The 11,126-nt window shown below is 46.8% G+C and overlaps 1 long non-coding RNA gene and 4 other non-coding genes across 5 annotated transcripts; all 5 read right to left on the bottom strand.

The window, feature by feature from the left end:
• Positions 1 to 1,036: 1,036 nt before the first annotated feature.
• LOC144718747 (uncharacterized) lies at positions 1,037 to 8,903 on the bottom strand. The gene is made up of 5 exons (XR_013585473.1): positions 8,806 to 8,903; positions 5,550 to 5,663; positions 4,398 to 4,482; positions 3,162 to 3,237; positions 1,037 to 1,296 (listed from the first exon to the last, which is right to left on the bottom strand). It is a non-coding gene; the product is annotated as an uncharacterized LOC144718747 (long non-coding RNA).
• On the bottom strand, positions 1,689 to 1,921 carry LOC144719222 (small nucleolar RNA SNORA73 family). The gene has a single exon (XR_013585571.1). It is a non-coding gene; the product is annotated as a small nucleolar RNA SNORA73 family (small nucleolar RNA).
• Positions 3,588 to 3,820, bottom strand: LOC144719225 (small nucleolar RNA SNORA73 family). The gene has a single exon (XR_013585574.1). It is a non-coding gene; the product is annotated as a small nucleolar RNA SNORA73 family (small nucleolar RNA).
• Positions 4,878 to 5,110, bottom strand: LOC144719223 (small nucleolar RNA SNORA73 family). The gene has a single exon (XR_013585572.1). It is a non-coding gene; the product is annotated as a small nucleolar RNA SNORA73 family (small nucleolar RNA).
• Positions 6,835 to 7,067, bottom strand: LOC144719224 (small nucleolar RNA SNORA73 family). Its single transcript, XR_013585573.1, has one exon. It is a non-coding gene; the product is annotated as a small nucleolar RNA SNORA73 family (small nucleolar RNA).
• Positions 8,904 to 11,126: the final 2,223 nt, after the last annotated feature.

The following is an 11,126-nucleotide window of genomic DNA, read 5'->3' as shown; positions in this document are numbered from 1 at the left end:
CATGTTTAGGGCTGGCCCTGGGATCAAAGGAATGTGGAATGTCACATGCCCAGATTGGAATCACCATTGGCAAGGAACACACCTTTGAGGCATGTTTTAATACTGGTAGGAACGAAGTGGACCAGCCTACAATAGATTATATCGTCCGTCCGTGTAGCAACATCGCCCCCTACTGCAAACACTTGGCATGACCCTACAAAAACCTTTAGACTCCGTGACACTTTCCTGGCTAAACAAGTGTAACATTCCCTTATAATTCCCTCAGATAGCTTTTAATTAAAACATTTAAATTAATGAGTCTTTCCTGGCTAAACAAGTGTAACATTCCCTTATAATTCCCTGAGATAGCTTTTAATTAAAACTTTTAAATTAAAATTTAACTCACAGCACCCTAAAGCCTACAGCTAGGCCTAAAGCCTCGACCTACGCCTCAAACTCTCCCTTCGTATCGTACCCCCGCGTGTGTTAATGTTTAACAATGTTACATTCCCTGATGCTTTTAAATAGAAACATTTAAATGTAAAGCTTTTACATAAATAATAAAAAACATTTAAATTTAAAATTAACTCACGGGGGCCTAAAGTCTACACCTAGGCCTAAAGCCTAGAATTAGGCCTCACACTCCCTTCGTATCGTCAGATTCGGTGTAGTAACATCGCCCCCTACTGCAAACATTTGGCAGGACCCTACAAAAACCTTAAGACTCAGTGGGGCTTTCCTGGCTAAACAAGTGTAATAATACATTATGTTTATATTCTTTGGTTATTCGTTCCTACCAGCCCACCCCCCGCAGGGTCCTGTTTCTTGAAATTGCATTTGTAATACCAAATTACATTATCCTTCACTGCAATATACCCAACCCCACTGATCATTATAATTGGTCAATATGGATAGGTTACAAAATGGTTCGTGAGCAGTTATGTACAATTAAACAAACTACAGTATTTGAAAAAGTGTCCCAATGCAGTTCACACGCTACTTTTTTTCAGAACTTACACAGGTTTGCAGAAAAAAAAGCAATGCCGTACCATTTAAATGTTCAAAACATAAAATATTTATTTAAAAAAATGTTTATTGTATCGTCACAGCACGCTTGCTATAGCAAGTAAATGAGAAATTCCAAGAGATCCGACCTTGTATATAGACTGGTTGAGGGGGGAGAAGCCAGGGTGTATAACAAAGATCAACAACAGCGCTCTGTTGATGCATTGCTAGGCATGGTAACAACACATTCATCATGTATTATTCCAAGTGCTCCCATCTCGTATCCATGCAGCACCACGTCACCACCAGCACCTACAGAAGAGACATTTCGTGAATATTGGAAAAAACACCATTCGCAAGCAGAGCGCCTACACAAAAGCATCATGGCACATAGGGTTCACCAACTGCAATAAACATGAATTGCATGGTCTCGTCTTTCACAAGTTTCTCTCCTCGGGTTGAAAATTCGTTTCAAACGGCCAATGCTACATTCACCACTGAACTTGTAGTCGTCATTATTCCAAAAGTACAAAATTCATTTTGGTAAGAATAATCCCTTAACGCTAAAAACAATAATTATTCAAGCAATTTAACACGGTTAACATTTCGGTATCATTTTGGCGAGCCAAGTAATTTGGGAATTTTTTTCTTCACATTTATACGCAACGAGAGGCTCTGCTGTACAGATCTCACGATTGGTCAGAGAATGTCTCCTGCATGGTTTGTCTCCACTGTCAGAGCCCAGGGGCTCGGGGAGTTGTAGGAATATACAGGAGGGCCGCCCGCACCACTCCCTCGCGAGCGGGGGAGCGGGGGCGACGTTTCTCTGTGCCGACGTGGAACGGGACCAGACGCCACAGAGCCGCGAGGACTCGGCGCTCCCATAACGCCACTCGGGAAGAGCCGGCGGGAGCAACCCGCCGGATACCCTCGGCACGCACCATCATCATCAACACCACTAACGGCTGCACCGCGCTAATACTGAGCCACCGACCAGACACGAGCTATTTGGATTCTTCTTCTTGGTTCTTTCGGTAAAGTCTTCTACGTGACTTTACCGAAAGAACCAAGAAGATGAATCCCTGCAGTCACGAAAGCTTTAAATCGAAATTTGGATTCTATCGCAATCTATTTACAGACCCACCCAGTCTGCATGCTTGACACATTGTTGCACAGCAAGATTTAGTCTGTTTACAATCTGGTATCAATTAATTGGTGACCGATCTAACAGACAAAAAACAATGTTTCTGCAGCATCTACCAACGCCGATTCCCTTCACTGCCGACCTGGCACGGAGCAATTTGGATTCTACCGCTGTTGACTGCTAAGACACCGGTCTGCATGCTTTGTGGGAATTCTCATCCGCTTTATGTACGATGTCTCTGCACACCAAAGCTTCAGAACTCCCTTTTCCTTTCAATCTATATATAGAATCTTGTGTAATCAGATTCTTCAATTACCCGCACTGACCAGCATGGGTAAAGTATGGTCAAATAACCCCGACTACCCCGCATGGCATGGGGAGGTCTTCATCCAGAAATGTAATTAAAAAAGGCTGTAAAATAATCCAATAATCAGCACCAATTCCAAGATGCCACTCACCAGCTACGCGAACGGCAATGCCAGCTCTTTCGATTTAAAGCTTTCGTGACTGCAGGGATTCATCTTCTTGGTTCTTTCGGTAAAGTCACGTAGAAGGGAAGTAATAAAATAATAAATATAAAACAAAATAAAGTAATTCTCACGACGTTTCGGCCACAACACCTGAGGACGGCTGCTTGCGTTGTGGCCGAAGTGTCGTGTGAATTATTTTAGTATGTTTTATTTTTATTATTTTATTACTTCCCTTCTACGTGACTTTACTGAAAGAACCAAGAAGATAAAGCCAGCTCTGTTGCCACCTTGTGGCCTACAGTTCTTAGGGATTTTGTATAGGTCACGGTGCATCACCAAACCAGATGACTGCATTTCCTGCATAGGGACAAATTCAAGCGTGGCCGTGCCTTTACAGAATAGGTACTTGCTCACAATGCAACCAATACTGCCTGGTAAAACGACTGTCAAAATACCACATCCATAACACACTATAACGACCCCTGATCAAGCCTTGCCACCCGGCTGTAACCATGCTTGAGGGCCCTTAAAAAACCTCAAAAACCCTGGCTACGTATGCTCACCCATCAGTGCCTCCTGTCGGCGTTCTGAGCAGATGGCGCAGGGTGACGATCCGTGGACAGCAAGAGGCCGGGTGTGCTGATGCGGAAAAACAAAAACTCAAAATTAACACACAAAACCAAGTTAAATTCAGCAGTTGCATTTGCAAATTCAAAAACGAAATGTCAACGTAAATTCCTCACGCCACTGTTGGAACAAGGGCATCCCCCGCTAGAGGGAGCTCAAGAAAATACCAGAGGCGATCTTGGACTACTCTTCCATATTGGCGAGCTGTACAAGTATCAGAATGTTAACATTAATTCCAAGTCTATTCTGCAACATACTTTAAAATAATCCAGCGTCTCATTCACCACCGACTGAACGCATTGACATTTTCCGTACAGAACGCAAGGCTGCGCTGCTGTAGTACTGCATCTCGGGGTTGGTTAGAATATCTCCTGCATGGTTTGTCTCCGCCGTCAGAGCCCAGGGGCTGGGGGAGTTGTAGGAATATACAGGAGGGCCGCCCGCACCACTCCCTCGCGAGCGGGGGAGCGGGGGCGACGTTGCTCTGTGCCGACGTGGAACGGGACCAGACGCCACGGAGCCGCGAGGACTCGGCGCTCCCATAACGCCACTCGGGGAGAGCCGGTGGGAGCAACCCGCCGGATCCCCTCGGCACACACCATCATCAACAACACCGCTAACGGCTGCACCGTGCTAATACTGAACTGCCAACGAGGCACGAGCAATGTGGATTTTACCGCTGTTGACTTCTAGACACGGTCTGCATGCTTGGTGGGAATCCTCATTCGCATTGTGCGCGCAGTGTCTGTGCACAGAGGCTTTGAAACTCCCTTCTCCTTTCAGTCTATATTCATCTTGTGTAATCAGATTATTCACCAACTTACACTGACCAGCATGGGTGAAGTATGGTCCAATAACCCCAACAACCCACATGGCATGGGGAGAGGCCTTCATCCAGAAATGCAATTACACAAAAGGCTGCATAATAACCCAATAATCAGATTCAATTCCAAGATGCCTCTCAATTGCTACACAAATGGCAATGCCGGCACAACTTTATCATGCCCTTTCAGAATTGGTACTGCTCACAATGCAACCAAATACCACCTGGTAAAAAATACTGTCGAAATACCACATCCATAAAGCACTATATAACGACCGTTGATCAAGCCTTTCCCCCTGGCTGTAATCATGTTCGAGGGCCATTGAAAACCCAGGCTACATATTCTCACCCGTCAATGCGTCTCCTGCCATGGTTCTCAGCAGATGCCCAGGGTGAAGATCCATGGGACAGCAAGTCAAGACAGCTCAGGTGGGCTGATGCAGAAAAACAAAAAATTCACACGAAGCCAAGTTAAAATTTAAACAGTTGCATTTGCAAATTCAAGACCAAAAAGTCAAGAAATTCGGTCATACGAATAACTATCAAATGGGTAATCGTTTCCTCACTCTCCTGTTGGAACAAGGGCCACCACGGAGAGGGAGCTCAAGAGTACGCCATCGAGGCAATCTTGAACTACTATTCCATTCTAGTCAGATATCCAAGTATCAGAATTTGTTCATATGAATTCCAAGTCAGGTTTACAATTTCCACTCTGCAACATACTTAAAAATAATGCAGTGTCTCATTCACCACCGACTGAACCGCACTGACATTTTCCCTACGGAATTCGAGGCTGCGCTGCTGTAGTACTCAATCTCAGGGTTGGTTAGAATGTCTCCTGCATGGTTTGTCTCCACTGTCAGAGCCCAGGGGCTGGGGGAGTTGTAGGAATATACAGGAGGGCCGCCCGCACCACTCCCTCGCGAGCGGGGGAGCGGGGGCGACGTTTCTCTGTGCCGACGTGGAACGGGACCAGACGCCACAGAGCCGCGAGGACTCGGCGCTCCCATAACGCCACTCGGGAAGAGCCGGCGGGAGCAACCCGCCGGATACCCTCGGCACGCACCATCATCAACACCGCGACCGCTGCACAACGCTAATACCGAGCCACCGACCAGACAAGAGCCATTTGGATTCTATCGCAATCCATTTACAGACCCACCCAGTCTGCATGCTTGACACATTGCTGCACAGCAAGATTTAGTCTATTTACAATCTGGTATCAATAATTGGTGACCGATCTAACAGACAAAAAAACATTTTCTGCAGCATCTACCAATGACTTAAAGTTGGCCATTCAAAAGCTATCTGATGCCAAATGATATTCTCTGCCTACTGTACTAAATTTCTACTCCAGTATTTGATCGACCACACAAAACCAAACGATAAATCAATACTTACGTTTCAGTCACTAAATATAACTACACATACAGCCAGTGTCTGCCACAATGTAGCAATCCGAGACATTAATGTACCACCAGGTCCTGTTTTTTAATCATACCTTGTGTACTTTTCACCCTTGGTCGTCACAAACAGCTATGAATGCCATTTGGTGTTGATCACGGCGACCTGACCCACAAGAATCCTTGATAAAACTTCCTAAGGAGCACGCCATCTGGAAAGAGAAGAATCACCAGTTGAGCTATACATTCTCAAATCTGCATCACATCGAGTATATGCTCAATTGCACACAAGTATAATTACATGTTATACCAGTTTTCCCATTCCAATTAGTCAAAACGTGCAGCATCAGCACAATGAACTGATAACAGACATTACGTGTGCTTTACATGTTTTCAGACCGACTGGACACAAATCCCTCAATTGTTTTTTACTCCTTTTCAGTCATTCCTGAATGTATCACCCATGGGGGAAAAAAACGATGACATTCGGAAAGAGCAAGAGAGATTTCCAAAGTGTTTTTTTCTGTCGCATTACAATAAAAATCCGAGTGCCATTTCTGGTCAATTTGGAAACTGCTCACAACAATTGCTCAACACAGAGATGGGAAACTTTAAAACGCTTGTTCTCCATGGCACCAATATCCCTGCCAAAAAAGCATCAAAATCCAAACTTTCAGATTAGATGGCAATTGACGCACCATGGACTGGACCCAGAAACGAGGAAACATTAGCTCACACAAAGTAGCAACAGTTTTGTCTGTGTAAACGTTCATAATAATCAAACCTTTTCAAATTACAATAGGTCGCAAGTTTACAAGCAATATGTGTGCTAGTTCTCTATCAGTCTCATCTACCAGCAAATTAACAAACACATTTGTATTCAAAGTTTGAGAGAAGTTCGTGAATAAGCAGTGACCTAGTAACGAAATGTAGCTTTACAATGCCATTCGAGAGCATTAATAATGCAAGTCAACAACTAGAGCTCCCTCCAGTGGAAGCCTTTCGACCAGCAGCGCCATGAGCAAGCAATTGCAGGGCTGCTCCTTTACCTTAAGCTAGATCGATACAAAATACATTTTTAGTGTCAATTATTTATCGTAAGAATCTCACCCGCCTAAACGTTCGATTAAAAATAAATGTCAAAATATATTGCGACTTTGACCAATTCGACATTTGTATTGTGCAAATCGTTACCACCGGGACAATGGTTCATAAAGTAACCACCCTCTTATTTGCCAAAAAAAGAGAGCCAAGCCAGGTTTGATCCGTTTCAGTACTGCCAATACACTTTGTAAGCCAGTCCCATTTCACCGCAAACTTAACATTTAAATTTCCCATAAACAAACGAGAGGATGCGGCATCTCCCGGGGGGTTGGTTCGTGAATCTGTCTCCTGCATGGTTTGTCTCCGCTGTCAGAGCCCAGGGGCTCGGGGAGTTGTAGGAATATACAGGAGAGCCACCCGCACCACTCCCTCGCGAGCGGGGGAGCGGGGGCGACGTTTCTCTGTGCCGACGTGGAACGGGACCAGACGCCACGGAGCCGCGAGGACTCGGCGCTCCCATAACGCCACTCGGGAAGAGCCGGCGGGAGCAACCCGCCGGATCCCCTCGGCACGCACCATCATCATCAACAACACCGCAGATTGCCTTCACTGCCGACCTGGCACGGAGCAATTTGGATTCTACTGCTGTTGACTTCTAGACGTTTTTTCGGTAAAGTCACGTAGGTCAAAAAAAGTAAATTAATAAAAGTAAAATAAATAAAAAAAATTACCTACGTGACTTTACCGAAAAAACCTAAGAATATGAATCCTTGCAGTCACGAAAGTTTCAAATCTAGAATTCTAGACAACGGTCTGAATGCTTGGTGGGGAATGCCCATCCGCTTTGTGTATGTGCGGTGTCTCGCTGCACACACCAATGCTTCGAAACGCCTTTCTCCGTTCAGTCTATTATTAGGAATGTGGTGCAATCAGATTCTTCACCAACCCGCACTGACCAGCAATGGGTGAAGTATGGTCAAATAACCACAACGACCACCCTTGGATGCATCGGCAGGCCCTCATCCGGCGAGCCGGCAGAAGCAACCCGCCGAATCCCCAATGCAATAACCATCAACATCACCAACATCACCACCGGTTGAAGTAATCTCTGATTTTAAACCACAAGGACACCTTATCTTTCTCTCAAGTGTTGTAAACCAAAAAAAAGTTTACGGTGGCCTCTTGGCATGTGACCACACTGGACTGGCTTGACCAAATTTGACAATTTCAAGCAAACCACTCCAAACTGGCAGACCGCTAATACTGCCCCGTGTGCAGGCCTGGTACCTAATCGCCTGGTGAGGGCACAGGAACTGCTGCCACCGAATGCCCCCGGCGTATTGGGTTGCTACATCAAACACAAACCAGTGTCAATTTGACTGGTTTAGGCCACTAGACTAAGCTGGTTCATTAAATCCATTAGGACTGGTTAAACATCCACGTTTCAAGTTGTCGGCCACGCGATCAAACTGCTGTCCCAGGATGCGATATTAGTGCTGGGTAAAGCCAATTCTTTAAATTGCAATAACCCCGATTAGTGCACTTGCCACACGTGTTGCGGAATAAGTGAAGTTGGCCACAGACCACGTGGGGCAACTGTAGCGCGCTTTTTCACAGATGGGTAACGGCTCAGGGTCGGTGTTTGTAATAGTCCAAGGGCTTGCTCTGAACTTAAGCGCAATTGGTTTGGTTAAAATGCCCTGTTAAGAGCAAAGCTATACGATTTACCAATGTTGGTTTTTATATCGACGCTTAGGCCAAAGCCGCTATTTCCAATGCCATGGCCACATGGCAAAGGTTCATGTGCGTCATCGCAAATCGCTACCGACTGCAATTAGTCATCTCGCCCACTCCAGCTCGCTTAATTACATCCATCACGCTTGAGGCCTACAACTCCGTCCAGGATACACATGCCTTCGTGTTGCGGCCGCCGTACCGAGACTGACGTTCCAACTTTCCGTGAATCCACTGCAGAAGGCCTCTCTCCCCCCCTACGCCGTATGGGTCCTGGGGAATCTACGCCCACACACCTCGGCCACGCTACGCAGTACGGCGTTGACGGAGGGCCCAAGCTCGTTTCGTAGCACTCGTCAACCACGGTAATAGCCGCGGATGCGAAGCGAACTCGGGTCGCCGGGTTCAACGCGCGTCTAACCACCACGCGCACTTAAGCACCCAATGCCTTCAATCACATCGTATCCAACGACCTTTCCAAAGCCTCCACCGATACACGGTGTTTCCGAGTACCGCATGTTCACGATATTATCACAACCGCCTTGCAACACACTGCGCGCGGTCTAATCGTAATACCTTGCGCCACGTGCGGGTACAGTGCGGCCACGTGTTTGTGCAGCCCCACCAGCCGGCCCGCAACAGATGGCCCCGCGAAGCTTCGGGAAAGAGGGCGGATCACATGAGGGCGCTGCCTTTTATAGAGCGGCGCCGGGGGTGGGGGCGTGGTCTTGCCGAATGGGGGAGGGGGGGCGTGGTTTACACCAGATGTGGGCGAGCCCAGCGAAAGCGCGCGCTCCTATTGGTGGGATGCGGGGGGAGAGTGGGTTGGGCCTTGCCGTATGTGGGCGGGGTCAGCGAGAGCGCGCGCTCCTATTGGTGGGATGCGGGGGGGAGTGGGTTGGGCCTTGCCGTATGTGGGCGGGGTCAGCGAGAGCGCGCGCTCCTATTGGTGGGATGCGGGGGGGAGTGGGTTGGGCCTTGCCGTATGTGGGCGGGGTCAGCGTGAGCGCGCGCTCCTATTGGTGGGATGAGGGGGGAGAGTGGGTTGGGCCTTGACGTATGTGGGCGGGGTCAGCGAGAGCGCGCGCTCCTATTGGTGGGATGAGGGGGGAGAGTGGGTTGGGCCTTGACGTATGTGGGCGGGGTCAGCGAGAGCGCGTGCTTCTATTGGTGGGATGCGGGGGGCCTTGCCCGCGTGTGGGGGGGGGGGCGGCACCGGATGTGGGTGGGACCACTGCGAATGTGAGCGCCGTCTTCTCGTGTAGGCGGGGCTAGCATCGGATGTGGGCGGGGTCAAACACTGCCTCCCTTAAATTTTTATTTCAAGATTTCGTGACTGCAGGGATTCACATTCTTGATTCTTTCGGTAAAGTCACGTAGAAGGGAAATAATAAAATAATATTAATATATCACATGACTTTACCGAAAGAACCAAGAATATACTGCCCCCCTGCATTAAAATAATCACACGATCATCAAAGGGAACTTCTTTGCCAGTACCAAAATATGATAATAGGTTTTTCCCCTTTTTTATTGGAAACAAAACCCCGAGCTCTCATTACCCTGAGAGTGCATTGTCTTTGGGCTGTACGCCTTTTGGCGTCCTCTTGTCTAACAGCGTTTGAGACGAGGCTCAAAAGAAAGCTGTCTCTGGTGTGGACCAATCCGTTTCAAGGACAATTATCAGAGTATGTTTTTTGTTTGCATTCTGACCACAAGCATTGTGGTTAATGCAGACATGATTCTTTGTGAAAGGTTTCAGTTTGGTGTGTTAACATCTTAACACCTGTTTTGTCGCCAGAAAAAAGGGGAAAACCCTATTATCGTATCAATCACACGATCGTTCACACTTCCTCTGTCAGTCCACGTGCAGAATGAATGTTTTTAAAATATATATATAAAATTAACACGAATAGGCCCACGATCGACGGGACCTGGACCGGCTTTTTTTATGAAATGTTGAAACGTCACGCGAGACAAGTCTGTGTAGAGTGTAGACAATGCCAGCTCGTTAGACTTCGTAGATCCGAAGATATTAAAGCGTCAACGGTTTGAACGAATATAAACAGACAACAGGGCAAGTTCAATAAAAGTGTGCAATGTTTAACACGTAGGCTTTCGCGGCATACAATAACCCCCCCCCCCCCTCAAATCGTTGCACCTGATGAGTTACTTAGTTAATGATGACGTCACCCTGCTGCTGCTCTATATAAGAACGGGAGACAGAGCAGAGCCTCACCATTCTGGCGAATTGCCCGATGATGCTGGATGCAATTACCAGCGAAACTTCGTACTCAAATTGTAAATGTTGTGGTTTCACGCTTCAACACACCAGTGGGCTAAAGCAGTGAACTATTTGTCTTTTGTCAACGTGACACTTTTTTACTGATTGGCCGTGTCGGGTGGTGGAGGGTTACGACACATTTATAAATAACGCGATCTCAACCCAAAAACGTTGATTATGAAAGTGTGCAATGAAAATCACACTTCCTTATGTCGGAGTGCACGGATTCGGCAGAGGCTTTAGTTGAGCAGAATCAGAATCGTTATTCATACTGGGGCAATCCGATTAGCTTCAAATATTTGTTTCCCACAGATGTCCAGTAGACATTTGTAGAAATGACACACGCAAACTCTGGAAGGGTTTCGACTTGCAGTGGGTTATCGGCAGAGTCCAGGCTTTTCTTAAATTAATGATGCTGATTAACTTGCCAGATGTGTCCGGTATAGATAAGCACACTCTGTGAACTAGATTCGAAGCTTTCGCGAATGCATGAATTACTCTTTGGTTGCACACTCTTTAAGATATGGGTCGACGCATATATGACACGTAACAATACCACCCCATTATATCTCGTTTTACCAAAGCCTAACGTTGCTGATGAGACGCAGAAAGT

Source organism: Lampetra planeri, chromosome 5, assembly GCF_965212315.1.
Source record: "Lampetra planeri chromosome 5, kcLamPlan1.2.h2, whole genome shotgun sequence".
Lineage (NCBI taxonomy): Eukaryota > Metazoa > Chordata > Hyperoartia > Petromyzontiformes > Petromyzontidae > Lampetra > Lampetra planeri.
Note: the sequence above shows the minus strand (reverse complement) of the source record. Positions and strands in the feature narration are given on the sequence as shown.